Source organism: Trachinotus anak, unplaced genomic scaffold (genome assembly GCF_046630095.1).
Source record: "Trachinotus anak isolate AG129_WGS33_773 ecotype Australia unplaced genomic scaffold, CSIRO_AGI_Tana_v1 ptg000004l, whole genome shotgun sequence".
NCBI classification, from domain to species: Eukaryota; Metazoa; Chordata; class Actinopteri; order Carangiformes; family Carangidae; genus Trachinotus; species Trachinotus anak.
Window position 1 is genome coordinate 19,059,171 of NW_027273855.1, and position 16,190 is coordinate 19,075,360.

General features: G+C 43.4%; 1 protein-coding gene across 8 annotated transcripts in view; it reads left to right on the forward strand.

Annotated features, from left to right (window-relative positions):
• Window positions 1–16,190, forward strand: part of iqsec1a (IQ motif and Sec7 domain ArfGEF 1a) — a 91,240-nt gene that overhangs the window by 52,862 nt on the left and 22,188 nt on the right. The window lies entirely within an intron of this gene.

Here is a 16,190-nt window from a genome sequence, read left to right on the forward strand (position 1 = left end):
ATATCCTCTGACGTACACAATTTGAATCTCTTTGTGAATGAACACAGAACCTGTCACATACATAACCATTATGTTCCATAGAAAGTCCATAGACCTGTTCATTTTGTCTCTGTACCTTTCTGCTGCGTTTACATTCAGCCTGAGACGTGCAAGGAAATTCAAACATACTCACCTCGTTTCTAACACTCCTGTAACTGAGAGTTGACTTTTCCAAACTTACAGGACTTTTATAGAATCTGTCTCTTTTTCTCTGAACTGCTTTTATACTTTTTTTTCTTTTTTTGGTTCTGATTCTCTTGGATCAAATTTAAAAATATACAGGAAGGATCTTTGTCATTATGCCAGTCACCAATCCAAGAATGTATACATAGTACACATATACATAATACTGAGGCCTGTACCAATGTGGATATTTAAACTTTTGAAAATCTGATAACAATAAATCGGCCACTGTTCATTTTTTATCGTAAATGAATAACATTATCACCGACATTTCTATTTCTCACCCAGTAAAGAATCTAATACTTTGACTCAAAGTGTCTGTTGATATCGAACACTGCTCCCATACAGGGGCTTTCCTTTTCTCAAAATTTAAAATGTCTTTATACACAAACTCAGTGAAAGATAACATGAAGCCGGGCACTGCTCATTGTGCCTGTAAAACTCAGCGGCCCAGGGTGGAAAGACCAAATGTTATAGTGACATTGTCAAAGAAACTGTGTTTGATATGGATCGGTCACATCTGATATGTGATCCATTGATTGAATAAGGTTGGTGTGGGCCCGTGATCCAGATCCAGCAGGTTGGATTGGTGCGAACCTAAATGTAAATAAACATTTTAGATTACGACTCCTTTAATAAAAGAGTTGCCGTAACTGTCCAAAATGAACTCCTTCTTACTCATCCAGCCCCTCCATGCCCATCTCTGCTATCTGTCCTTTTATAGCCCCCTTTATTCCCACTTTGCTGATGGAACATGGGGAAGGAAACAAACAAATGACAAAATGACAAATCAAAAAAGCAGCAAATTATAGTTGGAAACCCCCGGAATGCTTCTAATCCACCAACACTTTACTGTGACAAAAGGGTTGATGCTAACCTGCTATCTGAGTAACAAGATGCATATACATCTGACTGCTGCAGGGATCCTCTAGCAGCGACACCGTAGACATTAGAGGACATTTGATCTGACTCTGGTTCTGTGTCAGACAGTGTGACAACTAGAGCATTACTTATTTAATGTGTGTGGATCTGGAGCTCGTCACCTCCTTGTCCCACAGTGGATATCCATGGAACGAAGCACATGAGAAAGCGCTGTAGAGTCTCATCTGAACGAACTGGCATCTGAAACACCTCCAGAGAGACCTGCGCTGCTTCGTGATAGGTAAATGGCTCCAACGGGACTTAATTCTGGGCACATCAGCACAAATTGATGGTGGACCTAACGCTGGAGAGTAGGTGATTCCACATAGATCAAATGAGAGCAGGCACTGACCCCTCTGTTGGTTCCCTGTTTTGGTACGCTGGCTATATGACAAGTGAGGTCTTTTTTTGGGGGGAGTTGGGAGGAACTGCTTGTAATGGAAAAGTAGCAACCTGCCAAAACGAGCTTGCAGTTCCACTGTGGTGAGTGAAAAAATACTCTCCAGGGTGGAAAAGCTTAGACGTGTCTAGGATGGAAGTCGTATTCTGGTCAGAAACGTCAGGATGATGGAGATGTGAAGAGGCTGGTATAGTAGTTCATGAGCTGTAGTTAACCATAACTGAAAAGTCAACTGGTTTTCTGGCTTCCAGTATTGGTGCGGAAGAGATTAAAGTTTATAATCTTCTGATTATAGTTTGGTTAGTATAGTTTGGTTTTTTTTTGTTTTTTTTTTACAGTGGTGGACCACAGTCACACAAACTAGTGCTGAGCCCGAATGTCAGTGATCATAGTTGATTCACCATATTTCTGGTCAACTGTTTGTAAGTTTTATTTTTGCACTCATGCTTGTCCAAATGCTTAACCGGGTGGAAAATAAGTTTACACGGCAACAATCTGTATCCTCGGGCTATTTCCATGGACTGGCTTTCACAGAGGGATACATCATTATGGATTTTTTTTTTTTTTTTTTTTTTTTTTATCAATGTCCATGACTGGAAAACGAGCTTGGTACATCTTTGTGCTTTGGTTTATGTGAGGTTTACATGGCATCTAAAGCACTTTATATGTGCAGGCTTTGTCTGCTCTATGCTTAAATTGCAGTCAGTGTCCACACACCACTGAATAATTTACACTCATGTTCTCCCAGAGGGACATCAGCACTGTGCGAGAAGATATTTTTTTCTTCTCTGTTTATTACCTTTTTCTGTAAATGTTTGGCTACCTTGTTTTGCTGAGAGGACATTCGAACTAGATGTTAATAAATGGTTTGCTGTGGTGTGGCCATAAGGAAAAGGCTCGAGAACAAACTCCAGTCTCACTGTCTCCTCACCCTTCCATTGCTGCAGGGTTGCAACATTATGGGGGAATGTATTCGGGAGCATTGCCTCTGCTGCAGTATCTACCACTGCACATTTAAAACTGTGCGGCTTTTGAAATGCTAATCTTCTGAGGAAGCCAGTTTGTTTACTCTAATACTCAAGAATTCCACCCCTGTAGAGAAGGGTGCGTTTCATGTTCAGGCTGTTTACTGAGGCATCTGATGAGGAAAATGCTCACAGTAGAAATAAAAATGCGAATGTAAGGAAAAATTGTCACGTTTCTCCAATGTCTCCTATTCTTCCTTTTTGTGCACATTATGTGTATAATTAAAGCAGGGCCAGAACATGTGCTGCTTCTGCTCTGCTCTTTGTGATCAGTGGGGGGACTGTGAAAGCTCTTAGAGAAACACAACTCCTGTCTCTTTCTGTCTATTTCTACTTTTGATGACATATTCCTTTGCATCTCTTCACAGCGCCTGCCTGGAGAATAATGAGGGTGTGTGCTGCATTAACTTATGTAATGGCGAGCGAGAGGAGGGGTAGGATGGGGGGTGGCAGGGCAGTGAAGGAGGAGGGGGAGAAGAGAAGAGTGATGAGCTCATGCTGCTGCACTGCAGCTCTTGCATACACGCTCTGCACCTTGTGGTCTTGATGCCATGTGCACACTCTTGCACATGCACGGATGCATATATGCACAGTCTCAGTTTGTGTGCAAAATCATCAGTTTACTGATTGATTTGCATACGAATCTGTATGCACATGCAGACACAGATTAAAGGAGAGCAGCCCAATATTGCATAATTAGAACCCAATTTAGCTGCAGAATCTGGAGGCTGGCATGCATGTCTGCACATCTTTATCCTTGCTCGTGTACGATGTCCTCTACCTGCATTACTGTAGGTACAGAGAGCTTATTCCCAGCTGTGAACAAGCTGAGCCTCCAGAGCTGAGGTTGGTAATTGCTAATAATCCACAAACTCTTTCCTGCGACAAAGCAGACCCTCATTATCCAGAGTGTGTTTTGATTTATGTCAGAAATGAGCTAGGTGGGGGTAGGGTCAGGGGATGGGGGAGTTGATAATGGCACAACGGAGCATTTACTCTATAAAAACTGAGTGGTCCCTTTGGGGGCTTTCCACTTTGCCTCAGCCGGCAATGAATAGATGAATAAATGGATAAAATACTGCTCTTGGCAGTAGACTAAACATTAGGACGCCATTGTCCAAGATTCTTGATGCTAATATCATAAGCACATGGATCATTTGTAGCACAACTGAGGAAGGAACATCCATCATCCCTATACTCAGTGTCTTCATTATTTAAGGCTGATTAAAAGCAGAATTTGACATTTTCTCATCTATTAATATTCGATCATGAGCTGAATTGTTTTGCATGCATTGTGTGGGCACATGAGTTGTGAAATTAGCACACGTCCCTGCATGAGAGTGAAATAACCATGCTGTCAGGGAGGCTGGGACTGTGGCTGGTAAACAGTCATTAAAGTTAAATGTTTATCCTGTTTGGACTAATTGCTGTGGGCTGTGTGTGTGTGCAAATGCGAGGCTTTGCTTTTTGTTTTGCACATACACAAATATCTATATCTTCATCTATGGCACGGACGGTGCAGTTTTTTTTTCTGTCAGCCTTAGCCGTTGCCTTGACAACTGGCCTCAGAGATCTGTGCACGTGAATGCAATTTTGATAAATTCTGCCTTTGGTCTACGAGGCACTGTCCACAGAGACACATTTAGTGCCTGTATCACTCAGGTTCCCATAGTCACATGACTTTTTTTCTTTCCTTTCTCAGTGACATCATTCACAAAGATTCACTTGTTTCATACAGATATTTTTTATTGTTGATTTTTTTCCCCCCTTTAGACTGCAGTTACTCTGACTGCAGAAAATGAATCAGTGGTTATTGATAATTATCAGTTTTTTTGATACTGATAGTACTAATAGTTGTACTGTGGCAGGAAGATATTTGTTTTCAACTTACTGTGGATGTCGGGGCTTATTACCCAGAGTAGAGACAGTGCCTTTCAAAATAAGGGCCACTCAAGGCTGGAACTGAAGAGTCATCTCTGACAAATGAGTCTAAGAGATCAAACCTGTCTTGTCATACAGACCCGAACATGTCCGCCTACAGCTTAAATGAGCTCCCCTGGGCACAGCAGAATAAAGTTCCTCTGCCTCCCTTCCTCTGCCTCCCTAGCTGTAGCCTTTGCACTCACTCCTATCTCTCTGCTTACCCCCCACCCCCCCACCACTTTTTTTCTGACAATAACCCATAACCCTCCCACTGCTGCTCTACTTTACATCAACTTACTTCCTTGCTCCCTCTTGATAAAGACGAGTGGGAGTCTTTTGATCAGTCATATATCCTTAAACCCCTACATCACTCAGTGCAGTGTTGACTGTACACCAGCGCCATCTGTTGGTAGAGGCCCTTCAGGACAGAGAACAGCCTCAAGGTCTGAGGAGATCTCCTGTGACAACTTGATAGAGGTCTTATGTTCATCTCCCTCCCACTGTGTGGATAGTCCATGGTTCATTCTTCATAAAGAAACTGAAAAAGTTGCTCATCGACTGAGTGGCCTGTCAATGGCCACTCAGTCGATGATTCAGGCAATCCACTGTGAGCAAGTCAAGGGCAGAGAGCTAAGAAATTGAACAATAGGAGATTTTTTAAGTCAAATAAATGAGCAGCCCTGAATTCCACTGTGAGCCACTGGTGAGTGGAGCGAAGACAAATGAAGGCAGATGGGGGCTCTTGCCTGGTCTGGAGTCCCACTGAGGCTGCTGCAGCCTTGTAGTCTGTTGCTCTGGCTTTTCTCCCAGATAGCTGCTACAGACATTTACTGCCAAGGTTTACCTAATAATGATTTTACCTGGGAGCGCAAGTATTATTTTTTTAGCAGAATGACTCACAAGACTGGGGTTTCTGAGTTATTCTTGTAAAATACACAGAGCAAGAAAGTATCTTGCTCATAGTTGTATTTTTGTTGACATCATAGTCAACCCCACCAAGTGCGAGTTCATTTCTGAAAATCTCTACTCTTTTTTTTTTTTGTGTGTGTGTGTGTGTTTTCGTCAGCTGTGGCCAACTGGACATAACTGGCCTGAGCAGGACACAAAAGCAGAGGGTGGACGTTCTCAGGACACAATCCGCGAGTTACTTACAGATACAGTGTCAGCGCAGCATGAAACGCCACACACAAGTTTCTTTTCCTCAGTAAGAAAGATAAATTGTATGTTGACCTGTTTACGATTGTCCATTGGCACTTAAACATGTAAATCTCACATGAATGGCATTGCCAGTTCTGCTCAGCTTTACAGAGCTTGTTAGATGACCTGTTATCTAACTACATGTTGGTCTGTGCTCTGGCTGTCTGAGGATGTGTTCTGGTTGAGAGCTCAGATTCCCCCTTCGGCAGCGACATGTGTCCTGAAGAGGGAGGAGAGAGAAAAAAAAACAAAAAGACAAAACAATGGGTGACCTTGCAAAGCTGCAACACACAGGCTCCTGACAGGTCCTCACTGAACCACAGACATCAACACGGCAGCTGAATAAATGACCACAGACTAGGGTAGAGAGGCAAGTTGGGGGTGAGAGTGAGCAAACAGCTGAAAGTGAAGAGGAAAAAAGAGAGAGAGAGAGAGAGAGAGAGAGAGAGAGAGAGACTAATGAAAGAGAAAGAGAGATTCAAAGAAAGTGTGAGGCTGTGAGGGACACAGCTGAGTGAGGCAGGGGGAGGGTGCTCTGTGTGAGGAGAGCCTCCTCTTTTCATTGACGTTTAGGGGAATGTGCTGATTAGTGGAGAGTAAATCAGATGGAGGTTCCCAGTCTCCTGCGCCTGACGGAGCCCGCGTAGCTTTCCAGTAACCACCTCACCTTTCTGTAAAGAGCAGTGGAAATCCGTCATCAGAGCCTGGATTGTGTTTCATACAGTATGGGACAAGCCAGGGACAGCTGTGTGGAGGTAGGTGGGCCCTCCTCTGAAGGTGTGTGTGTGTGTGTGTGTGTGTGTGTGTGTGTGTGTGTGTGTGTGTGTGTGTGTGTGTGTGTGTGTGTGTGTGTGTGTGTGTGTGTGTGTGTGTGTGTGCGTGCGCGCAGTGCAGGTTCACATGGGTTCCACAGCAGAGACAGCAGCTGTTTATATTGTCAGACACTGCAGGTGTGTGGTGACCTGGTGTGCATGCATGGCAGTGATGCTGAAATGACTAGACAGAAAAGGAATTACATGCAATTTTGATAATTGTTTGTGTTATTTATCAAACAAAAAATGCCAACTATATAATCAACGGATTAGTCGAGGATAAAAAAAATAAGCAGTCCTACGGGGAGATGAATAGAATGCGCTGGGGGTGCCAGTGCCGGGGGGGGGGGGGAGTTATTAACATTTATTATTGTTTCTTATCAATGTGCACAATATATTTAAGCAAACGTTTGTGATTTGCCAGCAGCTGTATCAAGAAAGAGAAGTCCACACAGGGTGTTTTGCCCGCAGCATCTCGCTGCTTGCATCTCGCCCCCCGTTTCCCATCCCAACCATGTTTCTGAGTCACAGCACATTCCTGCTGATTGTCCTGCTCATGTCAAGCATCCTGTTGACATCTTTTCGATGAAACCTATAAGCAGGACCTCTGCCGATCTGTTTTCTCCATTTGTTCATTAAGAGCTTGTGTGTGTTCAGTCCACTCAGACCTGCTCTCATTAGACCTGTTAACAGAATGGATGGCTCAGTGAGGCCGTCATTAGAGCCTATTAGATGCACAGAGCATCAGAGCGTGAGGCAGCTTCTTCCTCATCAGTCTAACTGTACGTGAGAATGGTGGTTTGAGAATACAGAGCTGCACTGTGCTGAATCTGTGCACAGTTTGCACGCTCTTTACATCACATGCAGTTCACCCCTTCTCCTCTGTCCTTCCCTCAGTCCATTTCCATCACCCCCCCTCCCCTCCCTCTGCCTCCAATCTCTTCTTTCCCTGCCCTGTGTTTACACTCCATCAAGTCACGTGTTATCTTGCTGTCCTAGTGCAGGACGTTGCCAAGTTACATTTTGTGGTACAGCAAATGAAAGGCTGTATTCCCCTCTGGGGTCATTAAGCAGAGTGCAGAACCTATGAATCTCAATAGCTTTTTATTACACAGAATTCCTCGGTGTTTCATCATTAAATGCAAAGCAATGGCAAAAACGGTGATCGAGTGGCTTCTCAGGATACGCTGTTCATTATTCTGTCATATTCACATGGGAAATAAGGTCTCAAGGCCGCTTTAACAAGACGCTGAGGAGCAGGCATCTCCTGAAAGCATCTTATCCCTATGCGGAACAGATGTTCATGTGCTTGAACAGGAGGTCCAGCACACAATACAGTGAACCTGTCACACTCAGACTGGGCCTGCTCAAGCTCTTGGTGCTCAGCTGCAAACACAGGGACTGATTATACAAGGAAAAGGATCTCATCCTGTTGCCAGAGTTGGTTTGAGGATGTTACTGTGTTGCTGACTCACCATATCCCTCCCTCTGAAACTGCTCCTCCCAGCTGTCACTGCATTGTTTTTGTAGCATGTTGTACAGTTTACGAAAAGGTTTAAGTGAGGCAGTTGACCTTGTGTACTCAGTGGACTTGTTGAGCAGCTAGGATGGGGAAGTCTCTGAAAGGCGGACACAAACTGTAAGACATGGTGTGTGTCTAATTACCGATACATTATTAATACCTGAGCTCAGCATGAATATGATGTAAACTTGCAGACTTGTGAATAAGGTCTCCTGCGCATTACCTGAGGTGGACCAGATGTAAAACAGCGTCAGACTGCTTTTTTCCTGCAGATTAGATATTCGCTTTTCCACAGCATTATTACTTCACCCAAGTTCTGCCAAGCCAATATATCAAATTGGGAAAAAAGATGAAGGCCAAGTGAACTCCGGGAATTCAGACTGTAACTTTACTGTAGAGGCGGCTTGTGGAAACAGGCTCCACCAAAAGAGAAAACATTCTCAAATGGGTCCATGTTGATCTTTACGTCAGTCATAGATTACCATATGGGTGTGAGAAGAACTCCCTGCTGATACAGCCGCCTGGTTTTGATTGACACCTGAGGCTGTTAGGAAGTTCAGTTGATTAACGTGACAGAATTAGGACGTTATTCACTCAAAAGCAGCACGTTCAAACACATCCGTCTCCTGGCTGCACTCTCAACCTCTCAGGCAGATTTGTAGGATCCCAGAAAACGGGCGTTAGAGAAACATCCTCTCTGCCCTCTGATATGTTCACATGCCTGTCCAAGCCCAATTTATTTTGGGTGCAATGAAAAAAACAAAAATAAGTCTTACTTGTGTGAAAAGACCTGAGTGTCAGTGTCCCCTGCTTTTCAGAACACCTCAATCACTTTTGTTAAAACTGACGTATCTTGACACAATTACAGTTTGCAATACACAGAACCAGCTGCATAAAGGAGCAGTTCGTTAGCCTGTGGGCTCAGAGAGCTGGGACAGGGGGTCTCTAATAAGTTACTGAGGGGCTACAGATCGATGGGCCCTGCAGCCTGCAGAGCCCTGGGCTGTGCTTTCAGTCAATAAAACAGAAGGCTTTATGGAGCATACATCAAACCTCCAAGGATATAACCAAGGCAGCAGACAGATTCATTCCACATTTGAAATCTATTCCTCTGTGATGACAGGAATTTGTCTTTTTTTTTTTTTTTTTTTTAATTAGACTCCTCTGATCAGATTATGTATGTTGCAAGCAAACAGGCGGCTGGCTGTTCTCTGACTCGCCCCTGAAGGACTTGTGTTGTTATTGAGCTCCAATTTGTGCTAGAGCCCGTCCAATAGGCTTAGGTGATGTGTGAATTAAACGAAAGCCCAACCACATTAGCTGCTGTCAGGTAGTTTGTCATAGAGATCGTGAATGAATCCATATGCTCCTTTGTAACCCTCATTTCTTGTAAATGCCTTGGCACTGTCTCAAGTGGAGGTTAGGGGAGTCACTGAGAGAAATGAAACAATAAACATGGCGCTGTGTAACTCCTCAAAGGGGCTGTTATGATGAGTTTGAGTCTGCTTGTTATTCTCAGAATCTCTCTTTAGCTCTGTAAAGCCAGGCTCCATGTCCGACCTCGCCCGCCTGAATGGGGAGTATGTTGAAATATAAGATCTGCTGACTTGCACCCACCAGGTCTTGGGGAAATGCGGAATGAATGGAACTTGCACACTCAGGATATCTTGTTCCAGTAGAATATGTCAACATGAATCCATTTCTCAGCACTCTCGTGACCTGCACAAAAGGTTCCATCAGCTTCCTCTTTACATTCCAGAGGAGGAGGAATGTAGATCGAGCATGACGGCTTTATCTCTGTGCTTTTGTTCTGTGATTGATTGCTTCCTGGTTGTCTGTGTTACTTTGCAAAAAAAGAAAAATTATTCACTGGTAATTTTTCTTCTTTTTTTCATTGCTTTTGGCTCATTGTTAACCTCCTAAAGCTGACGTGTGTTTGGGGGAGGCATAAACAAGAGTGATGGGAATCATGAATTATTTCTTTTTTAATTCTGCTTTCATTGTCCAGGTGCAATTAATATTTAAATACAAACTGATCAAGTTTTCATTGTCACTGGGCAAAGTTCTTATCACGTGTAAACTGATCCGCAGTTTTCTATTGTTCATTCTTGACTTGGTCTGGAGAGTGGAGGATGTTTCCTGCTTGGATGTGCAAAAAGAGGGGAAAAAACCCAACAGTCAGTGTTTCCTTTGACAAATGGGATCCTGATGCAGCACTTTCACTCAGCTACTGACTTTCATTATTGGCCAAACTAAAAAATATATGGAAAATGGTCTTACTTGATAAACATATTGGACCAAATCCATTTAGATGTAATTGTTAATTGTATGAAAAATATTTCAAGTTGTGTAACCTGTGTAGTCTGATTTCTTTAATTATTAGGGATATCTTTGAGTTGATGAAATGACTTGAGTCATAAGCCTGAAATGAGGTTTATCTTTATTCTAATGGCTCCTCCATGTTGAAATGTATGATGTTCATATTGGGTCTTCAGGTGACTTAACAGTATTTGAGTAGCAGATCATGATACTCATAGCTGCATTCACATCTGTATTCAGTCCACCTATTTCAGGCACCTAAAATAACATTATGTTTCCCGAATGATTCTATCACTGTCAGCCTAATGAGGGCCATTAAAATGAAATACGTTTGGTGCTTTAGCTTCCAAGTGGAGCAGAAAGCGAGAGAAAACTTCTAAATTCTTTATGATGCTGAAATCACATAAGGACAGGCTCAGGAATTTGAATGTGGTTCTGGGTCCCAACAAGAAAGCAGCAAATATAATTTGACATATTGACACATCTCATCCCTACGGGGCGGCCCCTGTTGTTTAGTTACTGTGTTTTTCCCGAATCAAAGACTGAAAAGTCAGACATGAGAAAGGCTGCCTTTATACACAGTGCCAACACAAACAATGGCCTGTGCCAGTGTAGACGGCCGAGCCGGGAGGCGCTCTTCGGGGGCCTCAATAGCCATAGTGTTTCTGCTGTGGGCTTCGCATGCCACGGCGGCACCGTTAGCTTCGCCAGGGAAGGGCAGCAAAGAACAGCAAGTACCTGGCTGTGGAGTCCAGGGCTGCAGGAAGGCAAAGCGGAGTGAAGTTGTGCTAAAGTGATTAGGCAGCTGTGTGTGGAGAGGTGAGTAGTGTTGGAATGTAAGCCATCGCAGTCTGAGTATTGTAGGAATGTAAAGGTTTCGATCTCTGCTTCCTCCCTTCATCTGTTTCTCCTCAACCTTAATCCCTCATCTCTGTCAGCGTATTATGTAGCAGAGTGTGGTTCTGTTGTATGGACAAGTATTCATCTATAGCTGAAGCCAGTCACTAATTTAAGAGCATACATCAATTCAAAACCAGCTGTGCAATTAACATGTCTGTCAACTGGAAACTTATTTATACTCGAATCAGATCTAAACCATAACACCATTTCACGCTTGACTGCTAATGAGATTGTGTGAGTATTATTTATTAATTTATTTATTTTGAATAACTGAGCAACACAACATGTTGAAGGTGATCAGCTGTTTATCTGATCCCTGATGCAGTCGACAATGAAAGGAATCTGATTGAAACAGCAATTATTGTCATTGTGAGCCTTCCAGTCAATTTACCCTGTTCAATGATGTCATTTTGCTCATGGCTCCAAATTGATTGCATTGCCAGGCACACAAATGCATCCAAACACAGACACATAATTATTTTAGGGACATGTCTGATTTATGTGAAAGTTTTGTTTATTATTCTCTGCGATTACGCTGATGGATGGCTCCTGGAAATCAGTTCTGGAAATAGGGCAGCAGAGAGACGTGATTTTAAAGTGTTTGGCTGATGTTCCATACAAGTTGTGAGTGTGTCTGATGATTGATTGGCTACTATGGTGCTGTTAGGTAAGGAGGCAGACGATGTAGGAAGGTTATGATTGAAAACTGATGGAGACATCTGAATATTTTGTAGCATTTTTGTATTCTAAAATGTCCATATTAATATAGTTACTGCAGAAGTGCACAAGTTGATGTGCAATTGCTTACACTGCACACTGCATACTGTTATTTGCATTATGTTTCGCATTAAATGAAATTAAAGGAAAATGTGGAAAAAAATATGCAGTGTATATGACATAAAAAATGATTTTTAAGGTAATCTACGCAGTTATTAATGAAGAAGAGTAATGTAGGACACGCTGAACAGGTCTATGCTGACATGACACATAGTGCATGTACACCGCAGGACTTTCTCTGCGTGCCTTGAGACAGGTGTGAGTCTGACACTGCCTCAAATAGATTATTGCCCCAACCCACCCCCCCACGTCCCAGCCGACATCTCTCAACCAGAAAAAACTGGTCTGTTACTCCCTGATGCCTTTGAATAACCCAGCCACCCTCCTGACTTGCAGCCACGACAAATATGTCTGACCTCAGTCGTCCTGAATGACATCAGTGCCACATGCCCCTCCACCCCCACCCCCCCCAAGGCCTAGTGCGCATCTCCAAAGGAACGCGTAGTATCATTTCTAACCAGTGGGTGGCACTGTCACTCTGAAAGCTCACTGTGGACTGGGTCTCATCACATGAGGTCTCTGTCGAGTCTGTTTTGTCGGGTCGGGCTGTCGTGTCACGGTTCTGTGACCATCCTGACCGCCACAAGTATTTATACCCGCTGTGGCTTTGGTCACATTTACAATCCAGCTGCTCTGAGCTTCAAGCACTGGAGACACTGTCTAAGTCTTGCACTGTTTTCCAGCAGACCTCAAAATTTCACAGTGTCATCAAAAAACGCTGCACATCGATCTGCCACAAAGGAGGAGATAATGAGATGAAATCAGCTGGACATTTAGTGGCCATTTTTTGTGTTCTTCCTCTTGTTCTCCACAGCACTGTTCATCTCTTCCACTGAGTGTTTACTGGAGTGTGTCACCTCACATGGGTCTATTTTTAGCAGGGGAGAATTGTACTGTAGTGTGTTGGGGAGGGGCTATGGTGAAGGGCTTCAGAGAAATATGGTATCTGGTAATGGAGTGAACTGAAAGGAAAATATTGTAAATGGACAAACAGGGCCCACTTCTAATAATGGTAACAGCACAAAATACATGACCTCTATCTGCCTTTTATAGAGAATGAGAGAGAGATAGCGTATGCATGCAATCCGGAGAAATACGCCTTTGAAGTCCTGTATTTACCATGGTTCCCTGAAATATATTTTTCTCTGAGAACTGCATATACAGAGAGGATTACACAAACATGCGGCGGAGCTGTAAAGTAAGTGTTTGTTTGGTTTCCATCGTAAGGGTGTCATTTTATTCATGCGTTTTCTCCGCCAACTCAGTTGTTTTGAAGATGAGAGAAAATGGGAGGAAAATAAATGCCCAGGAACAAGTCACTAGATGCCCATGTTCATATTTTTGGCCAGTTTAAAGTCTCCACCCCACCTGACTGGCATATGTCTTTGGAATGTGAGAGGAAACCAGTGGAAACCCACGCAAACACAGAGAGAACAAGCAAAAACTCCACCCAGAAAAGACAGAGGAGCAAATCCAGATCCTTCTTGCCCCAGGTGTTACTTTAATGCTGGTGATTTAAAACCTAGCCCTGTAACACTGGTGATAAAACTCAGACTCAAAACAGTGAAATATTTGGTTAAATGTCTGGTATTAAATCCAATGCTACAGCCAAGGTTATCTTAGAGTAGCATTAGAGTGGAAGCTGGGGGGGGGGGCTAGCCTAGCACTGTGCTAAATCATCTACCAGCACCTCTGAATTTAACAAATGATAACTTAGGTGTAAAATTGACTAGTTCTGGTTCTAGGTGGAGGTTTGTGTTGAACTGTTTTTGTATGGCTGTTTTGGACAGTGACTTCTAGGCTGACTGTCCAGTTTTTATGTTAACCTAAGCTAACTGTCTCCTGGCAACAAGAAAGAAAATGACTCAAACTGTCCCAAAATGTCAAACTATCCTTTTCAAGAATGAGTTTACAAGCCTTCAGTCCTGACCAGGCATCCAACACCAGCTGTTGTTAGTGGACAGTGTTTGATTCTTTGTGCTGCAAACACTCCTCAGTCTTTTCATGTGTCTTGACGAGCAGATTGTTTCTGTCTAGATTGGAATTACTTAGAGATGAACATTAGAAAAGCCTCTCAGCCATCACTTGCCACTGATGAACTTTGATCATTCCCATAGGATCCCACAGGCAACACATCTGCTCTAGCTTTGCTGCCAGGATGTGATGAGCAGAGGCACCATATCCTTTAATTACTCTCATTTCAGCTCTATTTATACATCTGCTGCCAGACCCTTCTTATGTACAAAAATTCTCTGTGGCTGAGAATTTACAGGGAAAATGTGTTTCTTTTTTTTTTTTTTCTATCTATACAAAGTCCTCTGTGTTCACAAAGCTACGCCGGGCCACTACATCTCATTTACTATGCTGTTGTATCAAACTATGACATCAGCCCATTCTAATTGTTTCCAGACCAGGCAAGGGCTGAGTTTTCGTTTTATTTTCCATTTCTTAGCGCAGGTCTCCGTTGCTCAGCATCCAGCAAAAGCAGATAATGAGAAACGGTGTATGATGTCATGTAGCCGGGGCACACACGGCGCCAAAATCTTGTGACCAACTTTCCAGGAAGTTATCACTTTGCCCTGTCATTTCCTTCGCTGTCTTTTCCTCTGCTCTGTCTTTTTTCACTCTCTCTGCAATGGGAAAATCCAAGTTTTCCTGTTCGTCTGATAATGTTCAGGTGCTACATCTGTGGGAACGCACCTGATAAAGGCGTTTGTGTGTGGCTGACCTGCGGATGACTCTGGCTGTGTCCCAAGTGTAATATGTCTGACTTTCTTTACTTTAAAACAAGAAGGAAGAGGAAAAGAAGGGAAGGCACGGAAACTCAAAGGGAGGGAAGGGAGGGGGGGGCTTAAACGCAGAGAGACCATATGTACTGAGTTGAAGAAATGGCGTTTTATGAGCGCAGAGTGGGCCTCTGCTTGGAATTCTCAATGACATCATTCTGGAGCAGAGAGCGCTGTGCAGCCAGGAGTCAGGAGATGGAGTGGGCCTTCACTCAGCCACGGCGACTAGACTGGAGCGTAACACTAGAGGAGGATGACAGAGACACTGAGGCAGGCAGACAGAGATAATTACACAACCTTGTTAAGTGTCTTTAAGTTTGTGAAAACTTTTACAACTCAGTTTCTTTTAACCAGGAATTCAGCTAATGTGATCATTTCAGCAGAGCTCTCCTTGATGCTTAACCCAACACTGCCCTTGAGCCTCATACTGAAACAATCACGACAGGCTTGGGGTTTTTATGAGCATCACATGCTTACCGTCAAAATGAGACCATGATATTGCTTCATATCTAATTCTCAAACAAATAAACTCCAGTTAGGCACTCCCTGTGGTCTGCCAGCAAAACAAACCCTGCACCGGGGCTAATATCTAATATCATGCACACATTTCAAAATCGAAATGCCTGCCTCCATCTGCACCTCGTGGGTGACAAAGTGCAACACAGTGATAGAATAATGAGGATGCCAGTTTTATTAAAGAGGTGTCTTAAATGGCCTTTGTTTCCTTTTTTTTCTGTTTTGATTACAGGCACTCAGGAACAAATGGATTTCAGTAAGAGTGGAGAGATTGCGTGATAGTTGAGCTCTGTAAGTTGAGTCAAGTGTCTGCAGCTCCACGAGGCATTAGCAGCTGTAGTCACCAGAGTACAGGGCCAAGGTCTCAAACTGAAATAGATCAGTTGGCCGGTCACTGCCTGTCTGCGTTTCTGCAGTGCACATAATGATTCTGCCTGAGTCACACATGGCAAGTAAGTCTGTGCGTATCCCCTGCTGTGATTCATGCCACATGTTAAGATATGCAAACTTTTTCCTTTCGGTAACTCTTTTCTTTTGCTTTGTCTTTCTTTCTGCATTTTTCGTTTGAAGGCTCAGATGAAAACGGTCCAGAGAAGGTGATCATTTTAAAGGCTCAGGCCTGTAATTAGAAGACATCAACGTCTCCCTCCAGACACTGGTGTGTGTGTCTGTAGATGATTGGTGTCCCTGTAAACTGGCTCCATGTGGGAGCCATTCTCCTCTGTTTCCTGTGCCTGTTGTCATTAGATAGAAAATACCTTTGACTTGGGGGCAGTTTACCCCAACCCCCCTTCTCTCAGAGGGGTGATT